We start from the raw sequence: 12,446 nt of genomic DNA on the forward strand, positions 1-12,446 counted from the left end.
CTGACACTAGCATCAGAACCTTCATGAAGATCTCAAGCTCAAGAGGCATCATGTCAAGACATCAAAGGCCAATCAAGACAACAAGTTTATCTTTTATTGGTGGTCAGCAACAACTTACCATATAAGAAATGATCCATTGAACAAGTTAGGCAGTTAAGTGCCTTGCCAGCACCTACTAAGCGATAGTTTCCCTTTTATAAAGCATGAGCAATGTTGAAATTTATAAGTGCAACATAAATCGTGGTATGAAGCTTGTAGATTCATATGCCATTGTCCCGCTAGAAGAGTCGATTGGTCCATCGACCGCAACTTCTTTGTTCAAGGGATCATGAACTCCGGACGTCGGGAAAATAATACAATGATAATCTTGTCCCATTTAACTCTTATAAATAGTTTAATTAGAAACAGAACTTAAAGAACCATCAACATTGAGGTTTCACTTTCTTCAATGACACCATACCTTTACTAGAACATCTAATGGTCATCTACTTTCTTCGGAGCAATTGCAAATTGTTTCATCAATGAGCATACCAGTCTTCATCAACAAGTTTAGGTTCTTCTTCAATAATAGCTTCATCAACAATATGGCAATGTACTTCAATGTCTAGGCTTATGTTTAAATCTTCATTGTACACACCTCAATGCACCAATCATCTTGTGCACCAAGTTTTATTATTTGCAATCAGCCTTTTGATCTCATACTTCCATTTCTCATTGTAAGGAAATATGTCTTATTGTATATCACTGTTGTTACTTGACTTGCCAAAAGAAAAAAAAAGAGAGAGAAAAAAAAGAAGAGAAATAGAAAATATGTACACACGTGCACTGCACAGCACCCAGGGGTCCTCAAGTTCAATGCGTCTAGTGACTTTGGTCAGTTGGCTTCATCTCTAACCCCCTAGCCCTTTTTCCATTCTCCCACACCCTTACTTACGGCACATCAAGGTCAGGACATACCTAGGGATTCTCAACTCGCCTAGGTGACCTGTCTCCCTAAGTCACTTGCACATTTCATCCCTTCAGTTGATTCACTCAGTTTCATCAATCCTTACTTTTATCAAAAAGGTAGAAAACGTTCTTCAATATAAAGCCAAAAATTGCATCAACTATCATGTGTGGTTGATCTTGCAGAGACCCATGTTCTTCAAAAGCTTATTGGATTGAACACCTACTCCTGTCCATCCCAAATCGGTGTCCCCTAGCATCTTCATCAATAACTACCTTTTCCTTCAACACCCACAATTCTTCCATCTTCATTAGATCAAGGTCCCTTGCTTCATCAAGCACCAGTTGTCACTCGTCGTCTTGCAGAACCCATGGAGTAGCCTTCTACCTAAGTATTAGCCTATGTATGCACATGCACTCATAGTATATTTGCACAATAACCTATTCACAGTTTTGGATCCTCAAGTGTGGGACAACACTTCAGGCTTGGCTAGAGTTCTTTCCTAGAGTTCGACCCATCTCCCAAACCAACATCTTCATATGTCATGTGCACTAGAAAAAAAAACTAGCACATTCCCCTAGGAAGTGATTGCACGTGAGGTTTTCCTTTGCAAGAACAACTATTGGTGGAGGATCCGATGTCATCATTGTTATATCAATACCACATCACCCATCCCGTGCAATCTTCCATTCATCTCCAATGACCATTCAAGCTATCTCCATCACAAGGACCAACAGTCCAGTATCTTCAATAATATCAACTTCTACAAGATTTGTCACCAGCAACAACCTCAATCACCGTCTACCCCAGTACTAGCAATATCATCAGTATCAAACTGTGATAGAAAGAATATAATATTTATCAACAGCGACATTCATGTAATATTTCCACGCAATAAAAGTTAGTTAGTTAGTTCAAAAGTTAGTTAGTCAATTAATAAGTTAGTAAGATGACTAACTAAAGACTAACTAAGGTAAAAACTAACTAACGTTAATAGTTAATAATTTTTATTTAATTGAAAATTTATTTTAAAATAAACCGAGAGTCATAATTCAATATTTTTCTCGGATTGACAAGGACCATAGCCACCCTTCACGAAAGTTACAACGTGAATGAGACTTATGAGCCATATTAATCACTAGTATTAATGTGTATAGTTTGGATAGTCCAAAAATATTAGATTTTTGGATTAAAAAAAGCTATTATATTTTAGATATTATCCTAAAAAGATAGAACTGAAAGTCATTTAAAAGAAAAGACAAGTGATGTTTTAGTTAGTTTTGGAGATTTTATAAAAATAAAAAAATAAAGAAAAGTGATTGGCGAAATCGCGCGCGCCGCGATCGCAGTCTATAGGCAGTAGATAGCACTTCGAACATGGAGAGAAAGAAGGAGTGATCTGAAAGCTTTCTAAGCAAGTGTCTTGGAGTTTTACCCCCCTTTTGGAGCCAATGCAACCATCAAATTTATGATCTCAGCATCAGATCATTGAGTCTTCCAAGAGGCCCTCCACTCTTGTTCTTAGCCTTATCCCCTCCTCTCTGATTCATTATAAATATGAGGCATGGGGAGGCACAAGGGAGCATAAGGAGAACCCAAGAGGCTACAAGAGAGAGGGAGAGAGAGAGGATACCCCTCCAAGAGATTGTGAGAGAGAGCTTGAGAGAGAGAGAGAGAGAGAAGAGTTACCCTGAGAGGCTGCCCAATTCCTTCTATCTTGATCCTCGACTTAGCCATCTTCCCTTACCCTCTCCCATCTCAAATCTATTCCGCCTTCTTAATCTCTTGCAGGGCCTCCAAGTGAAGAATGTCACGTGCGGATGGCAATCCTACAACAGCAACAAAGCTTCGGGTGAAGGCATCACTGTTAATCCAACTAATGTGATTCCGATCGTAAGCAAGGTATTTCTAAATTGATAGATGCTTGCTTTGATTCTCGCATGAGATACATTAGGCCCCATACTATGATGTATGAGAATAGATCATGGGAAGGGATAGACCTCTTCTCTCATATTTGAAAGATGGAGTTTGCAAAGTTCACGTATTAAGAAAAGTTAATTGCATTTAGTTGCATGTGGCTTATTCATGGATAGAGCAATCGATCAGGGGTTATGAATAGCATAATCGTAAAAAAGAATGACATTAAGAATTGTGCATACAAGTATTAAGAAAATTTTGCACAGAATCGCTCTTTGATCCTAGGGGGAGAGCGAATATGCGGTAGATTTAGTATCGCGTCTATTCTTGTATTGTTTGGAAAAATTACAATTAGCTTTGTTGGTTGATTGAACAACACCCTAAATGATTTTCTTTCAATCAATTGATTGTTGCATTGTGATTTGGATAAATATTCTAGGGCTTGTGTTGATGGCCAATGCATGGCAGGGGTCTGCAATGACAAGTTGCCATGGGAATAAAGGAATGTTTTCCTAGAAGATGATGTTAGGGCTAATTGCCTGGATTGTGCTTGACTCTTAATTGGATTAATTAAGGAAGGATATTTTACATGCGTGGATCATCTCCAATATCGCACCGAAAATTACCCTGAGAGGGCACTACTCGATTCACAGGCCAATGGTCGAGTGTGAAAAGGCCAACCACGGAAATGGCATCTCACTCCTAGACCGCTTGTGGGTCAAGTGGAGCTTTGGACACCCCTTGCTTGTCTAGAATGGAGTTGAAGATCCCCATGAGCTCAATGTCTAGGGCATTGGAAGATCCTATTCTAGATAAAGGATGGAAATTATAGTGCCATGTGATTTGGACCAGGTACTTCTGTTGGATAGAAGGGATACATAATTCTCCTATATGGGCAAGAGACAAAGATTAACTTGAAGATAAGTTAAGGAACTTGTTTGTCAAAAGGACTGCTTGTTTTGTTTTCGTGTCTATGTTGTAAAGTACACGAATGAACCATGTTTCCTAAAAGGCTTAATTAATGAAGCTGATTTTAAATGTCACACATAAATGTGGTAGGACCTAGTTAGAAAACTAAAGCTATCAAGGGAAGCGGGTGGGTGAAATCCTCGACGGGTCTGTCCTACGGCAGGGTGGTCCTAGAGAACTGGGAGGCTTCTCGCCATTCGACTTTAGGTATTGTTAAGTTTAGAACCTGATTCGTGCCGTTTTAGGGGACCGGAATGGGACTATGCCCTACGGGCAGTGAGGTTGAGCAGCGTATCCCTCTCATTTCCCATTCTCTTTGAACCAAGTGCGGTATGGATCTGCTTTGGATTGGGTATCTCTGCGTAAAGTAGGATGCCCAAAACCCAATGTTAGAATGTTGTCAAGAGACCTTGACAACTAGGAACCTAGATTTCAAGTCGATCCTAGTATTCTTTGTGATGGATGCTACATGTAATACATCTGACAGATTCTTTGTTTGTCCATCATATAATGACAATGTAACTTTTCCAATGTGTGACATTGGGTAGTATGAATCATTACCTGTCTGCACATAACTTGGATTTTGTAAATCTCATATCTCTCCAAATCATTCAGCATGGCTGATCATATGATTAGATATGCTTGAATCAATTTACCATACATCATGGGTTCAATCGCAAATGTTCCATTGTGAGGCGGACTCGGGAAACCCTAGGCAACAAACCCCGAAACATTCCATGGGAGTGCCGGCGACAACGCTTAGATTTGTTTCTTGATGGACCGCTAAAACATGCTTGGATAACCGATAGGCGGGCACGTTACAATTCATTTCTCCACCATCAAGACCACTACTCCATCAACCGTTCCTAGTATTATGCATCTTCGGTGCAAGCTACAACATGCTACCTATACGATGTGAGTGCCATGGGACTCGCACTCGTCTAGGGGGGAAATAATGTTAATGGTAATTTGAGATGGCAGCAAAAGCACAAGTGCCTAACACTATTTTTTCGTGGATTATTATTTTGTGGAGTTTCGGTGTATTATTTTGGGCACTTGTGTATTATTTTGTACTCATGGACATCATCATATTATCATGGATGTATTATGATGTATTATTTTGTGAGAGCCGAGCTCACTCCCTTGCACATTGTATTTATCTCCCGTAGTTGTATTGTCGCACCTGCAAGTATTGCATGGGTTGTGCACATGGATTTATGATTAGATTAGCATAGGCTTGGTCTATTTAGGCTAAGGTTGAAGCATGCTTCAAGGATTGACCGACTTAGAGCCCATTAAGTGGGTAGGATGTCCAAGAGAGGGTGCAAACCCTAATTCACAATTGTGCTAACCCTAAACGCAAAAGGGGCACAGACCCTAACCCTAATCCTAATTCTTGGTCTATATAAGGGTGGAAGGTCTCAGTTGTATGAACCCCTTTTGGCACATCCATGTTGCATAAGCTCTATCAGTGACTACTCAAGCTTTCTATTCTATCTTTCCATTCTATCATCTTGCTTCCATTGTGTTGAGAGTGATTGAGAGGGAGAGAGTGAGAGGTGTGTTGAGCGAGGGATTGAGGGAAGGTGAAGCTATTCATCATCGTCCTATTTTTCTCGTCTTCTCTACTAGCTCTTCAACTTGTTGGTGTGCTTGGTTGTGGATGTGGAGTGACGGCATTGAATCATGTTGATCGTGGTCATGGAACCATCTTCGAGCCTTTGAGTCATCAAACACAAGAAGGTAAGTTAGGTGAGTTCACTACAACTTGAGCTACTCTTGTGTTCTTGCTTTCTTGGGATGGAGAGGAGGATGCTTGGTTAGTTAGAGTGGAGTGATGAGAGACAAGGTGAGAGATTTTCACCAACGTGAATTACAGCTTCTAAAACAATAGAAGTCTATCCAAAGTCCCAATTCTTGGTGCGTTTGGCTCAACAAATACTCAATTGTACAATTTGCTGATTGTAGCTCCACTTTTGGGTGGCAATTAAAGCTTTAAGATCTTGGGTTTCATGAAAAATATGATCCTTATTCTCATTTGGCAGTAGCTACTGGAGCCTTTGCTTCAGTCAATTGAGCTTGCAAAGAGGATATTTCCACCTTTTGGGCTTCTAGCAATCTAGTCTATGACTCCATTTGTTTGAAAAGATCGAAAAGAGTTTCCTTAGTTGAGGCAAGCTCAGTGTTAGCCTTATGTAACTCGTCCTTGGAGTGTTGCATCTCCTCATGGAAAGAAAAGTACAATTGTTGAACACAAGCTTTAATTGATATCTCTATGGAACTTTGAATGTCCTTATAGAGGAAAGGAATGAAGTCTCATGAAACTAGGCAATGCAGAGAAGGAATTGGTATGTCCAAACTACCATCTCTGTGTGCTTTCAATAAATTGGGAGTTGTGAGGCATGCAGGAAGGGTACTGCTTGATGTAGCAGGGATCGACACTGGAGGAACTGAAGTAGGAATTGTTTATGCCGCATGCTTTAAGCGCTTCCTTTGAATGACCAGAGGAGGAGGGGAGTCACGATCTTCAAGGATAGGTTCAGAATCTTCAATAGAAGGAGAGGGAACCACTGGAGGATTTTTAGGAGGTGGTGGAATTTCCTTTGCAGGTGCAGAATATGCCAGGAAAACATACAAATAAGAACCATATGTGACATTAGTCACATTACTCCTAGTCACCCTAATAAAGTGTTAATCCATTTTGGCAAGAGATAGGAACTCCAATCAATGGTGATGCCCTTGAGCATCATTCTGGATGCAGTAATTAATTCATTGGATATATAATTAGACATAGTCTTAGTAGGCATAAAATTGTCTTAAAGGAACTGACATAGCTATTTCCCAAAAGAATCGGAGATCATGGAGACACAAACTCCGGATGTAGTAATGACCCGTTTAACGTCTAATACGTTCTTGGTCTGTCTGTGTAAGAGCTTCGAAATGTAAGCTTCAAATTATTACATTTTTAGGGTGCATTAAATGAACTTGGTCTTCAATCTCAACTCCATGGATCTCTAAGTGCATATTCATTCATTACCCATTATTGTATATAGAGCACTTTTTTTGCCAACACATGCAAGAGTGATGGTTGGCTCATTTTATTATAAATTAGAAATATGCATGTTTAACGCATGAAGCATGTGCAATGTGAATGGTGGATTTCTTTTATTTTATTTAAAATTGATGTTTGTTGAGCGCAAATGTGGGTGAAAAAGTGATCAGTTGGTTCATTTTAACAACTAAGTATGGTTGGGAACACACTAAAAAGAAAATAAAATTTTGGATACCTATAGGGTGTGTGAATTCACCCTAATCTGAATGAGCACACAAGTCTTTTCTCCTATAGTCAAGATGAGTACCCTACGCTTGGTCTTGGCCTTGGTTGCTCAATTGGATTTGGATCTTTATCATATGGATGTAAAGACGGTGGATTTCTTACATGGGGACTTACATGATGAAATTTATATGTAACAACCTAAAGGCTTTGCGAAGAAAGGCATTGAACACCTAGTGTGGATAAGGCCATGTTCAAGAACTATCTTCTTTAGGATAAGTTGTTGTATTGTCAGCAAAGGCTCTATGTACCCAAAGGTTGTGAGCTAAACAAAAATTTTGTGGGAAGCACATGAGAGCCCTATGGCTAGATATATAGGCTATGTCAAGACCCTAAATATTGTGAAGAGAAGCTACTACTAGCAAGGAATGAAAGTAGATACCCTTAGGTATATGACCCAATGCTTGAGTTGTCAAAGGGTCAAGGCTGAAAGGGTCAAACTAGTTGGAGGACTACAGCCTCTGGATATTCCTCAAATTATATGGGAATATATTAGCATGGATTTTACACTGGGCCTACCCACTGTATTGTGCAAAAAGGATATGATTTCATCTTGGTGATTGTGGGTATGCTTACTAAAGTCATTTATGTGATCCCTATCAAATCAACTTATAAGGCTTCAAACATTGCTAGGATACTCATCAAGGAGATATTCCCACTACATGGGCTCCCGAAAAGGATCATCAGTGATTGTGACACCCTTTTGACCTCCAAATTCTAGACCAATCTCTTTTAGTCCATCTAAAGTAGTTATATTTCAATACGGTATTTCAATATGGCTTACTATCCCCAAGCCAATGGGAAAACTGAAAGAGTAAATCAAGTGTTGGAGGATATATTAAGAGCCTATTGTAGTATAGAACCAAAGAGGTGGATTGAATATCTTCCATTGGTGGAATACACCTATAATGCTTCATTCCAACAAAGTATCGAGATGATGCCATTCCAAGTATTATACATGCAAGAGTGCTTATCTCTTCTAAATTTATTTGATCCTATCATAAAGATTGAAGCCTCCAAAAGGATGTTAAATGATATGTAGGACTGGCAAAAGGCCTACACATACCCAAAGAGGATAGATTGAATCTTTAAGGAAAACGACATGGCCTTTGTAAGGGTTCAATCCAAAAAAAAAAAAGTTTATTATCTTTTGGGAAATTCAAGAAGCTCAATCCCAAATATTGTGGGCCTGTACAAAATCATGAAATGCCTTGGGACACATGCTTATAAGCTAGCCCTACTTCCTCATCTAAACATTCATAATGTATTTCATGTAAGCCTACTAAAATCCTATGTCCCCAACCCCGAGCATGTCCTCGCTAATGAACAAATTGTAATGCCAACTCAAGGAATCCTTGAGGTTCCCAACCAATAATCTTGGAAATCAAGGAGAAGCCTTTAAGGAACCACACCTTACAAGAATACCTAACCCAATGGAAGGATCTCTCGAAAGAAGAAGTGACATGGATAGAGGAATCCATTCTGCGAAGAGATCACCCTAAGTTTTCCTCAAGATGAGGACATCTCAATTTCTTTTTTCAATCAACTACGCATGACTTTGAAAACTAAGAAAACCTTAGTCTTCTTTGTTGCCTCCCCCCCAATATATTTCGAGGGCAAAAAAAGTTACTCTTCACAATTCATTGTTGAGACCAAATTACTCTAGAGAGAGTGAGAGTCTGAGTCAAAGTTAAAAAGTGAGAAAAAAAGAGAGTTGAAGTAATTTAAGGGATGAGGAGATAGCGGTCGTTCAGGTACCGACACCTTACTTATGAATCTCTTCTTCTTAACACATTTTCTCGACTACCATGCCCCACACAAGCGCCTCAATATAGTAGGACCTTCATCCATGCAAAATGCCAAAAATACAGCCATTAGTAGTTTACTATTTTATTTCAAAAAATCATAAATAAGTCATATTATTCAAAAATTAATTATAAAAATTATCATAAATTAGGAATGTAACTAGTCTTCTCTTCATTAATTTCACATTATCATTAACTTCATTAAATTGTTAAAAACATAGTGAAAACTATGCTAGAATTTATTTAACAATAATTTATACTTTATAATTTATAATTTAACTTATATTATGAGAATTAAATTATAATTAATCAATCAAAAAATAAAAGAGAATAGATAAATAGAATAATCTACATGAGAATTTAGATTAGTAGTTAAAGACTTAATTTTTTAAAAATAGCTAAATTAGTAAGAAATATTTTTTAAATGATTAGATTTTAGATTTTAATCTTATAAATTATTGAAAATTTTAACTTTTATTTTTGGAATGATTAGCCTCAAAGATAGCCTTTTTATTTGCAAAACTATTAAACGACTAATAAAATTTAGTATTTTGTCGAAATCATGTTAAGAAAGTAATTTATTTATAAATTATACACATCACACTTACATTTTTCATAGTTAGCAAAAGGTTATAAGAAATCATAAGTTGTTTCTTTGTTTTGTGTCTCTCAAGTAGATCAAAAGTCAATCAAGTTGCCCTAGTTCCATTACTATGCATTCACACTTATAAAGTTAAACTCAAATTATGAGTTGGTATACTTGTAACACGGATGGTGATGGCTAGGAAGAAATCCCTAGATAACTACCAAACTACTCTCCCTATAATTTAGGGTAGGTATGTTCCAGTGACATTCACTCACACTTGCCATATGATAATAATTCATAGCATTTATGTACTACCATTTGATAATGGTGTGGAATATAGATTAATTGAATGTCATAGCTACATTTTTTTAATGGTGATTTATATGGAAGTATATCTAGTTTACACTCACGATTTTACTCAAAAAGGGTAGGAAAACAAAGTGTGTAGATGGAAAAGGGCAAAGCAAGCATCTCAAACAAGATAACTGAGAGTATATGCATACAATAAATCAAGAATTGTACTATTGGTAGCTTCAATTCCACTATTAGTTTTAGGATGGAATGCAAAACTAAAGTCTATTCTAGTACAAAGATTGGCAAATAAAGTAACCCAAAAGTTGTAAAAACAAGTATCATGATTAAAGATAATAACTTTGGGTACACCATGGTGCTTAAAAATGGTTCTAAGAAATAAATCACTTGAGAAGAGATCAATGTGAAATGAATTAGGCTTTTTTATTGAATAAGTCAACAATGATCCAAATCATATTGTTTTGGAAAGGGGTATTAAGAAAACTTGTAAGAACATTTAGAGAGATTTAAGAAATATTAGAAATTGGAAAAGCTAGAAGCAAATGGTATTGTTTTCCATAGTACATTTTCACATTTTGACAAAGGAATCAATATCCTTATCCATAAAATGCCAATAAAGATCATCCATAAGATTATGAAAAGTAGAAATAATCAAGGATGGCCCGTTCTAGAACCGGACTTATAGATATCAAGTATACCTATATAGACTTGGTGATATCCATAATTGATGTCTATCTTATTATAAATACTAGCCCCTTGAATCTTATTTCACATACCATCAATACATGGGATATTATAGCAACCGTAAAAGTGATCTTATTAAGAGGCTTATTATTAATACACAACATATAAGTTTGATTCTTGTTTTGTAGATATAAAAAAAGAAGCTCTGGAAGGTAAGTCCATGGTTTATTGACTCTTTAAGTTTGAAATTATTTCTAATCGATCACGTAGTGTCTATCTAGGGCTTTATAAGGTTGGCTTCAATATGTACTTAGAACCATAGAAGGAAACTAGACTTTTTGCAAGGTCTTCAAGCATGCATGCCTCAAAAAGAAGTTGGCCTATGTTTGAACACTTAAATTCACCTATCAAGCTATAAATGCTTTGCCACTCTATCTAATCTAATGGATATATCTCTAAGAATACAAGAAAAAAGAACAACTAGCCTTTGATTTTCTAGCAAAAATTTGTCGCACATCCACAAAAACAAGATGGGACTTACTATTAGCATTGTGTCATTAAACCTATAATGTGAGCCAACATGTATTTACTTGTGCAAATGAAAGCATGTTACACTAATGCTTCAATTATGGTGCAAGAATCCATATTACTTTGCCTAAAAGCTAAATTTTTGCCCTTCCAATACCATGATAATTCTTCAATGTCAAAAGCTTTCACTTTGAAAGTTGTTTTTATACTTCAACAAATGAGCACCTTTCTTCACTTAAAAGCTAAATTTTTCCCTTCCATTACGATGATAATTCTACCATGTCAAAAGCTCACTTTGAAAGCTCTTTTTATACTTAGACAAATGAGCACCCAAGACGAATAATGGTAAGTAACAATGATCCGACGTTCATCTTCATCATTTCAATTGTTCATTTCCATTGATTTGGGTCGGGGGGGGGGGGGGGGGGGGGGGGGGGGGGGGGTGGGTGGGGGGATTTGGTCCTCTCTAACACTTTGACCTACTAAAACAATGATGAGTAAGTAAATTAAAAATTGACCAAAAACAAAAAGGGTAAGTGGAGTAGGAAAAGCTCAAAAACCCGTGCAAGATCTCACACTCAATTTTTTAATCAAACCCCTCTACTTCACCTCTTGTTTTCAATAGTAACCTAAGGTTTGGAGAGAGAAGTTTCACTTGAATAGATGTCAACATCCTATCTTCCTATTGGACAATCCAAAGGCCCACTTATTGTCAAAAGTAAAGATATGTAATATGAGTGCTTATAGAAAATTATCCAATACAAGAAGCACCTAAAAACAAAAAGACACCTAAAGAAAAAGACCTTGGCTTTGAAATACCAAACTTCCAATCACATTTGAGCTAGGATAGATCTACTTTCGTAATTCATTCCATTAGGAGTCGAGTTGGCAAAGAGCCCATGGGGTTTTCAATTTCACTTAAGGGCAACTTATAATTTGTATATTTAGAAGCACGCGCACTCTCTCTCTCTCTCTCTCTCTCTCCACCCACAATTTTCCAACAATAAAGTTTACCTTTTTAGTCATCAATGCAAAGTATTTATCTTTTCCTTCATTTCTTTCTCATCAACGACAACAAAGCACGAGCACGCTTAGGGTTGCAATTTCTTCAATAGACACTTGCAAACACATTACCTTCTTTTGGTTTGGAAGATAGCAACACAGTTGTGACAGTGGAAAGCTGATGATGGTTGTCAAAGTGAAAAGTATGTGTACTATGAAAATGGTCAGTAGAAATTATTAAGGCTCAAAGGCTGATGACAATGAAAACCAAAATTCATCACAACAAAGGGTCTAAACACACCTAAAGGAGGGGCAATATACATACATAAATACATACATATTGTGTGTCTGCATTTGTGATAA

The sequence above is a fragment of the Lygodium microphyllum genome, chromosome 5 (genome assembly GCF_053477565.2).
Source record: "Lygodium microphyllum isolate KBCC chromosome 5, Lygodium_microphyllum_v1.1.10, whole genome shotgun sequence".
NCBI lineage: Eukaryota > Viridiplantae > Streptophyta > Polypodiopsida > Schizaeales > Lygodiaceae > Lygodium > Lygodium microphyllum.